The sequence below is a fragment of the Manis pentadactyla genome, chromosome 15 (genome assembly GCF_030020395.1).
Source record: "Manis pentadactyla isolate mManPen7 chromosome 15, mManPen7.hap1, whole genome shotgun sequence".
Classification (NCBI taxonomy): Eukaryota; Metazoa; Chordata; class Mammalia; order Pholidota; family Manidae; genus Manis; species Manis pentadactyla.
In genome coordinates this window covers 1716325-1731785 of record NC_080033.1, presented here as the reverse complement: position 1 = coordinate 1731785, position 15461 = coordinate 1716325, and positions in this window count along the sequence as shown.

Here is a 15461-nt window from a genome sequence, read left to right as displayed (position 1 = left end):
CTGCCCGGCTGCTATGGAGTTAATCTCCGCTGTTGCTGTGGGCGTGGCCTGGCTCGGGCAGCTGCTCCAAAATGGTGGAGTCGCGTTGGAGCAGGAGCTGCTGGGAGGCTATTTATCTCCGTAAGGGGCCTCCCTGGTCCCTGCAGCCCAGGGGTTAGGGTGCCCAGAGATCCCGGATTCCCTACCTCTGGATTAAGTGACCCGCCCTGCCCCTTTAAGACTTCCAAAAAGCACCCGCCAAAACAAAACAACGCCCACCAAAAAAAAAAGAAAAAAAAATTTTTTTAGTTAAAAAAAAAAAAGTTTTTAATTAAAAAAAAAAAAAAGTGATCGTTCGTTTTTCTTTATTCTGCGGTGCCAGCCTCAGGCCTCTGCTCACCGGTCTTTCTGCCCTGTTTCCCTAGTATTGGGGTCCCTATCCCTTTAAGACTTCCAAAAAGCGCTCGCCAAAACAAAACAGCAAAAAAGCAAAAAAAAATGGTCGCGCGCTTTTCTTATGTCCTCTGTCGCCCAGCCTCCAGTGCCTGCTCACTGTTCTTGCTGCCCTGTTTTCCCAGTATCGAGCGCCCTGCACTCTGGCCCGGATGGCGGGGGCTGGGTGCTCGGCAGCCCTGGGCTCCGTCTCCCTCCCGCTCTGCCTGCTCTTCTCCCGCCGGGAGCTGGGGGGAGGGGCGCTCGGCTCCCGTGGGGCCGGGGCTTGTATCTCACCCTCTTCTCGAGGCGCTGGGTTCTCTCAGGTGCGGATGTGGTCTGGATATTGTCCTGTGTCCTCTGGTCTTTATTCTAGGAAGGGTTGTCTTTGTTATATTTTCATAGATATATGTTGTTTTGGGAGGAGATTTCCGCTGCTCTACTCACGCCGCCATCTTCTGCCCCCTACCTCATTTGATTTTTATATTTGATTTATATGTGGATACCACATTTCTCTCTTTATTATTATTATTTTTAATAAAATGCTGAAGTGGTAGGTAGATACAAGATAAAGATAGAAAACATAGTTTAGTGATGTAAGAGAGCAAATGTAGATGATCAGGTGTGTGCCTGTAGACTATGTGTTAATCCAAGCTAGACAAGGGCAATAAAACATCCACATATGCAGAAGATTTCTCTCAGAACGGGGGGGTGAGGTTCTAAGCCTCATCTCTGTTGATCCCCAATTTCTCACCTGATGACCCCCCTGCGACTGTGCCTGGAGTGACCTCTTCATGAACATATCTCCCCGGGCAAGGGAAACAAACACAAAAATGAACAAATGGGACTATATCAAGCTGAAAAGCTTCTGTACAGCAAAGGACACCATCAATAGAACAAAAAGGTATCCTACAGTGTGGGGGAATATATTCGTAAATGACAGATCTGATAAAGGGTTGACATCCAAAATATATAAAGAGTTCACACACCTCAACAAACAAAAAGCAAATAACCCAATTAAAAAATGGCAGAGGAGCTGAATAGACAGTTCTCCAAAGAACAAATTCAGATGGCCAACAGACACATGAAAAGATGCTCCACATCGCTTGTCATCAGAGAAATGCAAGTTAAAACCACAATGAGATATCATCTCACACCAGTAAGGATGGCTACTGTCCAGAAGACAAACAACAACAAATGTTGGCGAGGTTGTGGAGAAAGGGGAACCCTCCTACACTGCTGGTGGGAATGTAAATTAGTTCAACCATTGTGGAAAGCAGTACGGAGCTTCCTCAAAAAGCTCAAAATAGAAATATCATTTGACCCAGGAATTCAACTTCTAGGAATTTACCCCAAGAATGCAGCACTCCAGTTTGAAAAAGACAGATGCACCCCTATGTTTATCGCAGCACTATTTACAATAGCCAAGAAATGGAAGCAACCTAAATGTCCATCAGTAGATGAATGGATAAAGAAGATGTGGTACATGTACACAATGGAATATTATTCAGCCATAAGAAAAAAACAAATCCTGCCATTTGCAACAACATGGATGGAGCTAGAGGGTATTATGCTCAGTGAAATAAGCCAGGCGGAGAAAGACAAGTACCAAATGATTTCCCTCATATGTGGAGTATAAGAACAAAAGAAAACTGAAGGAACAAAACAGCAGCAGAAGCACAGAACCCAAGAATGGACTAATAGTTACCAAAGGGAAAGGGACTGGGGAGGACAGGTGGGAAGGGAGGGATAAGGGTGGGAAAAAAAGAAAGGGGGCATTATAATTAGCATGTATAGTGTTGGGGGGCACGGGGAGGGCTGTGCAACACAGAGAAGACAAGTAGTGATTTTACAGCATCTTACTATGTTGATGGACAGTGACTGTGAACGGGGATGTGGGGGGGACTTGGTGAAGGGGGGAGCCTAGTAAACATAATGTTCTTCATGTAATTGTAGATTAATGATACCAAAATAAAATTAAAAAAAAAAAAAAGAATGGTAACCATTCTAGTGGGTGTGAGACTATACTCTTCATGTAACTAGGCATCTAAATTAACCACCCAAAGATTGTATGGTAAGCACAGAAGCAGAACAAAGAGAGACCTGGTTACATATAGCTCACTCAAGCTATGGTGAAACATTCTCCACAATTACAATATTCTTTGGCCTGACAAGTCCTTCTCACTTGGATAAGGCTCAAGGAAAACTCCCATATTCATGCATTTTGATTCCATCAAGTCCTTTTTCAATGGCCACAGTCTTTATTCCAGAGATTCCTAACCTGAGACCACTGAGCACACACTAGAGCCCACGAAACCCTGGATTTGTATAAAAAGGGTGTGCATTTCTCAGGATAGCTGGAATGACAAACTTCAAACTCTCAGAAGCTTAACACTATAACATTTTATTTCTTGCTCCTACACAGTCCAGTGAGGGTGCCCCTGGGTAGCAGGGATCCAAGCTCCCTCCCTGCTGGGGCTCCACTATCCCATTGGGCTTCAGAGGGCTCTGTAAACTGTTTGCTTTTAGCTGATGGACGAGGACCAAGCGAATCTGGAGGGACTTGGAGAAGAGTTTTTTTCTGGCCAGGCCAGGAAATGACATAATCACTTTCTCCCATTTCCATTGGCCAGAAGATGCATGCTACTTAATTGTAAGGGAGTCTGGGAAATGTAGTTTAGCAGTGCTTTGGGGAGGAAAATGAAGCTGGTTTTAGAGAGCACACAGCAGTCGCTACCACAAGGGCATATGCGCATTTTCCTAGAGAGAAGTTCTGGGTTTTCAGTTTATTGGGACAAGGAACAATGTACCTGATGGAGCATCAGCTATTTTAGCTATTGTCTCTTTCCGTTCGTGCTTTCCTGAGACCACACCCGCATTCCTGTGGTGAAGCTCAGTATCTCCAAGTCTCCTGTGCATGTATTTACAGGCTAATTTACTCGATTCACAGTCACTGAGTGATCCCTAAGCTCCAGGCCGTGTGCAATGGGCCAGAGAGAGCAATAAATAAAACCTACGCTTAGAGCCTCACAGTGAACGGGAGTGTTAGGTACATAAATAGGTAATTATGTGCTTTGAACATCTGGTGAGCATGGTTACAGAGATTGGCTCAGAGTATTGCCAGAGTGAGGAACGGTATCAACCCCGACCGAACCAAGTCTTAACGGATGAGTAGCAGGGAGTCCAGCTGGGAAGAGCAGAAAGGCATTCAGGGCAGGATGAAGGGCAGGAGCAAAACCCCAAAGATAAGAACGAACACGGAGGAAGGTCGAGGAAATGTTGATCAGGCAGAGGGGTCAGCAGGGCCCAGATTGTGGAGGATTTTAACCCAGTTAAGAAGATTAGACCATCTGCTGGAGGGCTTTGCAGATGGCTAATAGTACCTATTAGGTGTTTATTCTTAACAACTTCCAAGGATAACCTTAATTCTGTGTGCAGGGGGGCCCCTGCCTGCACCCCACCTCCCCAGCAGCATTCCACGTGCTCAGCAGTGTTCGTGGCTGAGGAAGGTCATTGATGGGGATGATGGGGATGGGGATGAAGACGAGGACGGGGATGAGGACGAGGGTGGCTAATGCTTGTTGAATAGCAGCCATGCTCCAGCTACACCTCGAAACACTTTCCAGATATCACCTCGTTTAAACTTTACAAAGCCAAGAACCAAAGAGTGTCAAGACCGAGAGGAGACCCAGAGGTGCAAGATGCAATGCTGCTGCAGGTCCCTCATTGCATCAACACACTGGTGAGGCCCAACGATGGAGGGCTGCCTTTCCTGCTCTCTCTCAACACATGAATCATCCCCGGGACGGTTTATATCAGATTATTCAGGGTGAGGATCGGAGCCAGAACAAGCGATGGGGCTCCTGGGTTGAAGACAGAGGCTGGGTCTTGTCCTTCCATGTAAGCAGCAGACTGACCGTTGAAACAGACAACTCCCGATGTCAGCAATTGAACTCAACAGGGCATCGAGTCCAACTCAGCTAACACCTCAGTGCGGGTGTTCGGTGGGAAGCCTCTTTTGCTGTGATTCAGATCCGGGAGCCTTCTGTTCTGTGACTCCACCATCCCCTAGGGCCTCAGCATTCTCTGCAGGGTCCTTTTTGTCAACCTGGCACTACTGACATTTGGGACCAGATGACTCTTTGGGCTGGAGGGCCATCCTGTGCGTGAGGCAACATCCGCGACCTAGGAGATTCCGGCAGCACAGCCGCCAGCCCGCCCCGCCCCCCACCAGTTGTAACAACCAGAAACATCTCCAGAAGTTGTCTAACACCCCCCTTCTCCCCTACTGAGAACCACTGCCTGATACCTGGCTGGCAGACAGGGGAAGAAGGGAGCAGGGAGGACTGCTTGGGACGTTTTTCAAGCCAGGATATAGTGGACGTCATTTACACTCACATTCTGAGGCATAATTCAGTCAGACAGCCCCACCTCACTGTACGAGAGGCTGACAAATGGATCCTATGAGCCCAGGAAAGAAAGGAGGTTGGATTTGGTGACTACACGGAACCTCTGCCTCACCATCTTTGGCACATGAGCCGACACACACGCACACACATGCACGCAGGCAGATGTGCATACAGGTGTGTGCGCACCCACAAACAGGCCGTCAGAGCCTCTTGCTCACGTTAATCCATCATTGTATCTTTGAGGGAGGGAGAAAGGGAAAGAAGGTGGGAACGGCCAGATGAAGGCAGGGGGGCGCTCCTGTGATCCTGGGCTCGGAGATGAAGACTCCAGGTTCTCATCCTGGTTCTGATCAGAAAGGGTTGTTAACGTGCGGGGACTCCTTACCTTACGTGTGTCCGCGTTCCTTCCTCCACCATACGAAGCACTGGGGCTAGAACGGCATTTCTTAAGATGTGTTTGAGGGGCCATTAGTCCCTGGTGCTATTGAGTAGGCAGGAGAAAAAGGACAACTCAGTGTACGCTATAAACTACTCCAGTTCCCGTCTGATTCTTCTGATCAGTCCCTCATTAAAGAAACCTGTTGAACTTTATTTCATAGGGCACTTTCCAAACTTATTTTATTCTGTTATTTCCTAAGCATCTACTATGAGCAAGTCACTATTTTAGTTCCTGAAGATAGACTGTGTAAAAGGCTCCCTAAACTCATACGGAAGAATGAAAAGGTCAAGGACTGTATCTCCTAAACTCAATTCGTCCAAGTATCACCCCCTCTGCGTGCCACCAGCCCTATTATTTCCTCAACACTTCTCTGCAAATGTGCTCACTTTTCTTTACTTTAATACATTTATTTTAGGAGACTAGTTAACGTCAATTCTGTAATCTATGGAAGCACAACTCCTTGCCATAAATAGGAAACACAAACAAAAAGAAATACGGTGAAAACAAAATCCTATTATTAAATTCTCCTGGATACTATTGTCCAATGAGGTTCTGAGCCTGAGCCCTGCCCTCTTTTTTGTTGTTGTTAAAAAGGGAGCTGATTAAGTGGGAGAGGCATGGTAGGGAAATACTAGCGTTAAATGGAAGCTTTCTCGTTTGTGTAATCAGAAGGCTCGAAAAGAGCACTGAAAAAAGAAATTGGTTTACAGCCTGTATTTCAAAATTATTTCATGTGTGTCCACTCTGAGAAACAGTGGATGGAGGAACAATATACCTTGGTTGCCTATGAAACTTCCCCAATACTCTTGGGCCAAACAGAAACTGTCATTAGGCAGTTGGATGCTAAGGCTACACGCACAGTCTTCCAACAGGATAACCAAACCAACACTTGTCCTCGGCTCATCTGCTGTGACTGATCCCCTCTGTGTTGTCCTCCTGTCCTTCAGAAAAGAAAGATGCATGTGTCTTTCCCTTCGTCTGCAAGGGGTCTACTTACTTCTCTTGCACCCAGACCAATGGCCTCTCCCCTTGGTGTGCAACCCAAGCAGTTTACGATGGCCAGTGGAAGCGATGCTTGGTAGAGGTGAGTGGGGCCCCACTGTCCCAACAGCACGTTTCTTGAAATGAAGGATTACAAAAGAGAATGTGTGAATGTGTGTGACATGATATTTTTGCAGACAAGTATGCATGTATGTGTGAAGAGAAAAATGCTCTGGGAGGCTAAACACTGAATGTTGATAAAGGGTAACAAGGTCAACGATGATAGTGTTCAAAAAATGGTGATTTCTGAAAGAAGCCATTGTAATATTCTAAGACCAGCTGACCAGACGAAACCATTGTATGTTTGCCTTTTTCTTTAATTTTTTTAACTTAATAAGGAAAAAAGAAACAAAGTATAGAAGAAAAGTGACTTGAGAGATTTTGTTTACTTTTTCTCAGAAGCCCAAGACATTTTTTGACAATTACGTGATTTCAATTTCTGTGCACAGGACAAAAGACACTTAGTTTATTTTAACCAACATCCTATTGTTGGGCTGTTGTTTAAGTTGTTCCTGCTAGCACCCGGTTCTGATTATTTCAGATTTTCTTGGCCTTGGTATCACCGTTCTTGACTCTGTGAGATCAAATGGCCTCTTTTTATAATAAGTATTAACACCCTTTTTACTCTTCTGAAAAGAAATTTAAAAATAACATTACCTAATAAAACTCTTAGAAGAAAAAACAGGCAACAATCTTTTGAACATAATCATGAGCGATTTTTTTATGAACACCTCCCCCCCCACCAGGCAAGGGAAACAAAATAAAAAATGAACAAGTGGGGCTACATCAGACTAAAAAGCTTCTGTACAGCAAAGGACACCACCAACGAAGAGAAAAGGCAACCTGGAGAATGGGAGAAAACATTTGCAAAACACATAGCTGATAAGGGATGAATATCCAATATATATAATGAACTCCTACAACTCAACAGAAAAAAAGAAAAGGACAACTCCTCCTTTTGGTCTGCAAAGCTCTACGTGACCTTGCCCTTCTCTGTCCTCTCCTCCCTTCCTCGCCTGCTGAAGCATGGCTGCAGTGGTCACCATGCTTCCAGGATATTCTGAACACTTCATGCTTTTATTCTCTCTACTGTGACTCACTTTCTCCAGATTCTTGCATGGCTGGCTTCTCCACATTGTGCGGGTCTCTTCTCAAATCACCTGCTCGAGGAAGCCCTCCCTCACCCCGTCACCTATGACTCCCCTCCGCTACTCCCAAACGACCCTGATTCTCTCACTGCATATGAGGTAATCCGCCCACTTGTACATAATTGCAGAAACTCTATTTTTTTGTGCTACGTTTGTGATGGGAAATTTGGTCTATGGAAGTTGCCGTAAGGCACCAGAGCCCATACGATAGCTTTACTATATTTGACTTCACTGACATTTGACTTCCTTTTTGTAGTCTCAACATTTTTTTGCGCATCAAGGTCTTGATTTCATCTGTTGTTCATAAACCATCCCAATTCTTTGTCTTGACTCGATGCCTACAGGTCTTTTGAGGATTATAGCAGATTCGTTTTTGAGTCGCTATGTGAACTATGTTGGGTTTGTTCAACAGGACAGGGGCTGCGATCAGGAACCCTCCTGGGGAGGCTCTCAGGGTGAGAGTACCCGAGCAGGCTTTCTTTACGAAATGTTTCATGAGATGAATGAGTAAAATCTCCCCGAATCCGATGTCTGCCTGTGCTTTGTGGCTGTTCTGGTTGACTGGTGATCAAACGAGTCTGTCCTGTGAGTGACTCAAGTCCACCGCTCATGGGCTCCTTTCCATACAGACCACCCACGATGCGCCTTCCCCTTCATCTTCCACTGCATCAGGGAAGGCAGCCTCTTCGGAAAGCTGTGGTGCTGTCACCTCCAGCTTTGAGGAGAAGCAGCAGTGGAGATATTGTGAAGTAAATGGTGAGGCACCGGAGCAAGGATGCGGTGCCTGGTGGGAAGGAGGACGGACGGCAGGGATCCTCGTGAGGGCGCGGTGGCGAGCAGGGCACCAGGAGAACTACTTCCAAGAGCCAAGCGTCTTCTCGGAGGGTACACGGTGACAGCCGCGACAGACAGGGAGGTCGCGAGGCCGTGTTCCCCGCGTCCCCACTGCCAGCATGAAAGACTCATTGTCCTGAGGACCAAAGCCGTGGCCTGTAGTCCTGATGTTGGTTTCCAAGCATTTCTGTTTGTAGACGTGACAATAACCAGATTCACCCAACACCAGATCCTACCTGCGTGTAATAGCAGCTTAGCCTCTAATCTTCATTCTGCACCTGCTCTTAACCCAGAACGACCTCTGTTCATGCTAGTGTCCTCTCTGTGTTGGACTCTGATCCAGGACCTCAATATTCCATTGAATCTCCCCATGGAAACCATGAGATGCTATTTTTTCCCCATTCAGTCCATGGTCCCAGTCCTGCCCATGGCCACACTCCTAGGTGATGTCAGAGTCAGAACTGGACTGGGGTTCACAGGTCTCCAACACCCACACTTTCTCGCCAAGCACGGTTGCCTCCACAGAGATGGAAATGCACGCAAGTCCCCTATCGCTGAGCACTTATTCCTGTGTGAAACCTAATGTTTTCCCTTAGCACTCAAAAAGCCCCAATCCCATGTAAAACCTTCATTTCATCCTAGCCCTAGCTATCCATTACTTGTGTCCTTATCCCTCAACCTGATCCTTAAATGTCACCATAACTCTGTCCTCTGGCTTAACCTAATTTTCCAGCCAAGTCCAATTCTTTCTCCATCTCCACTCTTGAGTCGGTTCCATCATGAACACACCTATAATCTTAAGGCATTTTTTAACCCTAAACCATAAACCAAATAGATGGATTAAAATATCAATTTTATGATATAATATCCTGTATAGTTCCAAGCCCACCTCAGATATTATTGTAACTTAACTCCAACCTTAATAGCTAAACTTATATTTATCCTTCATGCTATCCAACCTTCTCAGACCCAATTTAGACAGAGCAACCGATTAGATTTTGCACAAGTTTGATAATAAAAATGGTACCTATGATAACATGGTGAACTTGTAGTAAGTATTTGCTATGTGCCAGGCATTGTTCAAAATGCTTCACACGCAGTAACTCATTGATCTGTCATCACAACCCCTAGGAGGTAAATCTGATTATTATCCCCATTTTACAGATGGGGAAACTGAAGCTCACTAAAGTTCAGATGCTAAGTGGCAGAGCTGTGATTTGATCCCAGGAGGTCTAAGCTTCAGAAATCGTGTTCTTCATGTCTAGTGGTTACCGTCTCTAAACCTTTATCCCCTTAGTCAAATTCTCACTCCCCCTAAAACATCACCCAGGCAGCCTGCTTAATCGGGCAATGCTGAATTTTTTTTGCTTACCAAAGTAAGGGACATAACTGCCTCCACAGTCTTAATTGCGTCTGGGAAGGGGAAGGGCAAAGTTAGGATATTAATGAGGACTTGGGTTCTTTTAATGTGGGGATGCAATTAGGATTGGGCAGGGATCATAATATAATAATTTAGAGTACCTGGTCACTGGCAGATGAAATTTCTGACAAGGATTTCACTTGGAGAGTCGACAGTCTTTCGATGCAATCTGTTGGAAATGTGAAAGGTCTGCTGTTAACAGAAATGATTTTGTAGGAAATTCCTTAAGTAACAAGAGTTATTTGTACCTTTCATGTTCCTGGGCAAGAATTGCCTAGATCAGTAGAGCGGGTGTTGATGAAGCCTGCGGAACGGTAAAGCCTTGCTAATGTAGATAGTAAACTGCGTGGGTGCGGATGATCTTGGTTCTCATTTATCTGCCAAGTGGAAATAACAACATCCCCGGGAACTTGTTTGATGGTAAAATAAGCTGCCTTTCGTGAGATAAGGTATGGCAGGCACGTTGCCTGTGTGCGGTAAACGGCAGCCCTTTTCACCGTCTCTTTGTGTCCCCTTTCCGTGATTAATTTCAGAGTATGGGGGAGAGTCTTTCAGCAAGCCCCACATCTTCCCCTTCACTACAGAAATAACGTGATCTCTGAATGCATGGAGGACGCGAGCAACAGGCTGTGGTGCCCCAGCACGGAGAACATGGACGCGGATGGAAAGCGGAGTCTCTGGGCCGACACCAGTAATCTGGGGAAAAGCAGGTGGGCCGGGGTGGATTCCTCCATCATTTTTGTATGGTTGAACAAAATCAAAAGGAGTATTTTGTGATAGGTGAAAATTACATGGAATTCAAATTTCATAGATAAAGACAGTACGAATCACAAAGCCGAAAATATCTACTATCGGGCCCTTTTCAGAAAAAGTTTGCTGACACGGACCTACGGGACCAGCTGAGCCCCTTAGGGACTGAGAGACACACTCCAGGGTGACATGAAAAGGTATTGCAGCCATCTTTGGGCCCCGTTGCAAGTTTCGGATAATTTCATTCACAGAAGATTGGTAACATAAATTTGGTGGGTGATGGGGGAAAATCTAACAATGGCAATGTGTCTTCACCATCCCAGGCAATGATCAGGTCTCGTTCGGGAGTCATTTCGTCCAGGAATAAGGCTGTCACTTCACACCTTCATTTCCTCCTAAGTTACCCAAGCCTGTTCAGGGTCCTGCAAGAATCCAGGCTGTGGGATGGAGGGTCGTCCACAGGTAAGCGAGCCACAGTTTTTAGGGGAAACCAGGTTCCTAGGAGCCTGTGATCACGTTTTTTGCAACTGATCAGTACATAACATGCTTTAGGTGTATTTCTGCCAAAAAGCACCTTACCTAATGTATAGTGTTGGTTCGTTCATATTGAGCTCACAGCCACCAGTGCTATAGCTGGTCTCTGAAAGAAACCCTTTGAACACATGTATTTCTCCTCAAAGGCACATCACAAGCCCTCTTGGCTTAGCAACATTAGCCCGCATTCAGTGCTATGCTTGGGACCATTTTAAAAATCACCAACAAAAAAAGGCAAAAAAGGAGGGACTGCTTTTGGGGGACCCTTGTGTCCGGCATGGGAGCTGAAACCACCAGGCGGACCTCTGTCTGTAGGACTTCAGTGAGGAAGGTGGGTGTTGGGCGACTCCAAAATTTTCACCTCTCTGTGTGTCCATAAACGATTGCAGAAGCCTGGCAAGTATTGATTTGGGGGTTCCAAATAAGGTGTAGCAAGTAGACGAATTAGCAGATCCAGGATGTGTGCATAAAGAGGACTCCCTGCCATCTGTCCCAGGCATGCTGCCCATTCCCCTCAGCCCACCCCTACCCATTCCTTGATACCGTCCCCACCCCCAGCAAGTCCTAAACTCAATAGCTTCGGAGAGAGGAAACCTCCTCTGACTTTAAGATCTAAGCCAGCATCTCGCTCCTCCGAGAGCCTCTGAGCAGCGCCCACACAACAGGATGCACCGTGCCCCCAATTCTGATTTTAGGGTGGGCTCTGAAGCCTAAGCCACCCCGACAGCATAAAGGCACGGGAGTAACCCCTGCCGTGTCCCCTTTCCCTCCCTAGGGATTCCCTCCTTGGCTCCTGGCCCTCCCTGCCACTTCCCGTTCAACTACGAAAACAAGAATTACTTTAACTGCACTAACACAGGATCAAAGGAGAACCTTTTATGGTGTGCAACCTCCTACACCTACGGCCAGGACCACACCTGGGGGTATTGCTGATGCAAAGGTGAGATCAAGGACCATATCTGGGGCACTGCTGATGAACAGGTGAGACAGCACGTGTGGGGGGACATTGCTGACGTCAAGGTGAGGTCAAGGACCATATCTGGGGCACTGCTGATGAACAGGTGGACAGCACACCTGGGGACATTGCTGAGGTCAAGGTGAGGTCAAGGACCACACCTGGGGCACTGCTGAAGAACACGTGAGACAGCAAGTGGGAACATTGCTGAGGTCAAGGACCACACCTGGGGCACCGCTGATGAGTGGGTGAGACGGCACACCTGGGGACATTGCTGAGGTCAAGGTGAGGTCAAGGACGACACCTGGGGCACCACTGATGAACAGGTGAGACAGCACACCTGGGGACATTGCTGAGGTCAAGGACCACACCTGGGGCACTGCTGATGAACAGGTGGACAGCACACCTGGGGACATTGCTGATGTCAAGGAGAGGTCAAGGACCACACCTGGGGCACCACTGATGAGGGGGTGAGATCTGTTCCAACATGATTTGCTGAGGTTCCCAGCAAGGTGACCTCCACTTCCCAGAGACCAGGAGAGGCGGAGTCAAGGAGCAGGGGAAAGACTGGACAACTTCCCAAATTAGAGGCTAGAAGAAACTGGGATGTCTGTTGCCGAGCAGGAGAGTAGGGGGAGAAGGTAGGTGAACTCTTTCAGACCTGAAAAGGTATTATTCCGAGCTTCAGGTCTTGGGAGGCTTTGGGTGTGGAAGATTAGGGAGCTGGAATTTCTCAAACTGGAGTGTGAGATAAAAAGACAAACTTGAAAGGCGATAACCAAGACTTCCCCCAGAAGCCAGGGCACCACGCAGTCGATCCATTACCCCCATCATTGTCCGAGGAAAAGATGGGGCTCGCTTCTCTGCCCCACCATTCCAGCCCCTCCCCCACTTCAACCTATAAGCCACCGACTATCCCTTCTTTTTCTCTGATCTGTTCCTCTGGCTTCAGTATTCTAAAGCCTGTAGAAAGTCTCTCTAGCCCTCCTGCGGGGATTGGCTGACTTATCACTGTAATTTCAGAATTTAAAAGCAAACAGAAGCCTTTTCATCAGATGTGTGGACAACTCTGGTGGTTCTAGCAGTATTTGCCCTTACGATGCGTGCGGCTTACGGTGGACACTAAATCAGTGACTCTTCCTGAATGTTGGCTTGGCAGCAAAAATGATCTTCCCTGGAGAGAGGAGAGAAGGTGTGCGTTTGGGTCTCTGGGTGCCATCTTAACAGGGTGGGTATTAAAAATCGCCCACAGTGGTCCCCAGTCTGTGACCAGAACTAAGAGCAGTTTTAGCGCCCAGCCTCCAGCTTCTATCTGTTGGGACAGAACTATCTTCTTGCAGGTCCCTCTCCCACCAAAGCCCTTACGACTGGGGTGCGGTCGAGGAACTCGTTGCTAACTGACTGACTTCATCTTATTCTGCCTGAGTCTTGAAAATCAATACAAAGTCACACGTTTACTCCTGTTACATTTTAAGTCATACCTATTAACTGAACACTGGCTTTTGGTTCTATTTTCAAGGGGAGGAGAAACATCTCCAGAGGAAGACTGACATATTAAATCTGGAAGCTGTTTTGTCCTTCTCGTCACGTCTTTCAAGCTGAGATCATCACCTTTAGAATCACCCCGTCCGCCACCTCGCTTCATCACTTGGCCCTCTGGGAAGAGGAGGCAAAGCACAGCATGACCATCAGTAAAGGAGCCCAAAATCAACACGGGGGCTGCCTTTTGTGCTTCTTAGAATGACAGAGATGGCTAGGGATCCAAACGCATGGTGAAGGAAACAGTAGTGACTTGGGGGTGAGCCTCATGACAGGGAGATCAGATTTTCAGACCAGGGACCCTTGGAAGTAATTGCAGCCTGCCATCTCTTTCTGGGGAATCACAGGTTTGGGGGCGAGCATCGGTAGGTACTTATTAAATCATGAATAAATAAATTAGTAAGTAAATGGAGGGTAGAAAATTCATTGCAAGATTGCTTCGACTCTCCCATCTCCGTGCATGTATCAGGCATCAATAATTGATTATAGAATCTGTTTCCCTGTGAACCCAGATGCAGCCTTACAATGTTGTCCTTCTCCCTCTTCCCCCAAAACACTCTGAGCAACTGCTCCCACTGTCCCTCACTGAACCCGGACATCAGGAACAGACCGGAGCCCTTCAGCCTCATTCAGTACCAATCTGATTGTCAAATCACAACGATGTTGCATAGATCCGTGAGAAGCCTGAAGACTCAGTGGGGGGTCTTTCTCACCAAGCAGAGGACAGACCTTCCCTCCGTCACATACAGACGTGCCGGAGGAAGCCCCCGACCCCACAGCTCCTTCCTCATCTCACTCCCCACCTCTGCCCGCCTCACCCGCCACCCTCAAGCCCCTGCAGCCTGCGGGCCTTGCTCGCGCTGAGGTCTTGTCCTCCCTACCTCTCCTCCTCACGTCACACAGCTGAAATGTCCTGTGGTGGAGACGGACGTGCCACCAGATCCCTCGTCAACAAAGGACTTGCCCGGCTGGGGCGAGCGATCTGCGTGGGGCAGGGACTCAGCAAATGCTCCGCTGCGTAGGCGAGTGAAGGAGGGGTGGGGGCGACGACGGGATGGGCTGGAGCCGGGGTGGCCGAAGCCGCTGTCTAAAGGTGATCTGGGTTATGTCACTCCTCTGCTCAAAACCCTCCAAGGGCCCCAGAACGGCCTCTAAGAACGTACTTGCGTGACTTCACCCCCGATCCACTCCGACCCCTGCCCCCTACGCCTCTGCAGCCACCCTGGTCTCCTGGCTGTTTCTCCACAGCCGGCTCTGCATTCACTCTGTGGTGTGTCTGAAACGCTCTTCCCAGCAATGTCCCTGGTGCTCAATGATGCCGATGTCCCTTTATAGAATGGCACCTTCCCCACCCCGTTCCCAGGGCCTCTTAAACCCCCTCCCTGCTTGGTTTTCCTCGGGATCTCTTACCACCACCTAACAGTCCAAATACTGTTCACTCATCCACCTTGTCCTCTCCCGTTATAATGCCAGCTCCCAGGCCTGGGGTTTTGCTCTATTCTATTCACTGCTGCAGCCCCGGGCCTGGACGACTGCCTTCTGTACCCAGCAAGCACTTCACACGTTGCTGCTGAGTAAATGAAGGAAGCAGGAGGGAATGAATGATGGAAAGAAGGGCAGGAAGGAGGAGGGGACGTGCGGCTTGAAAGGAAATGGGACTCGGCGTAGCGCCAAGGGACAAAAGGGTGTGGCCCCAGTAAGAGGTTAGGAAATAATCCTCTGGTCCCACTTCTTTAAATTTAAAATATTTTTGATGAAAGGAGAAGCTGGTGGACCAGATGACCCGTTCTACACAACTACTCAGTGGACATGAAGGGTGAGAAAAACTTGGCAGAAGGCACGGCATGAAGTCTTTCGAGTGGGGACCTTTGTGTTACTAAAATGTCCTGTCCGCGGGCAGAGGCGAGGGGGACGGGGTCTTTCCAGTTGCACGGCGCAGACAGGTGTTGGGGGTTGAGGGGTGGACTCGCTGCCCGACTTA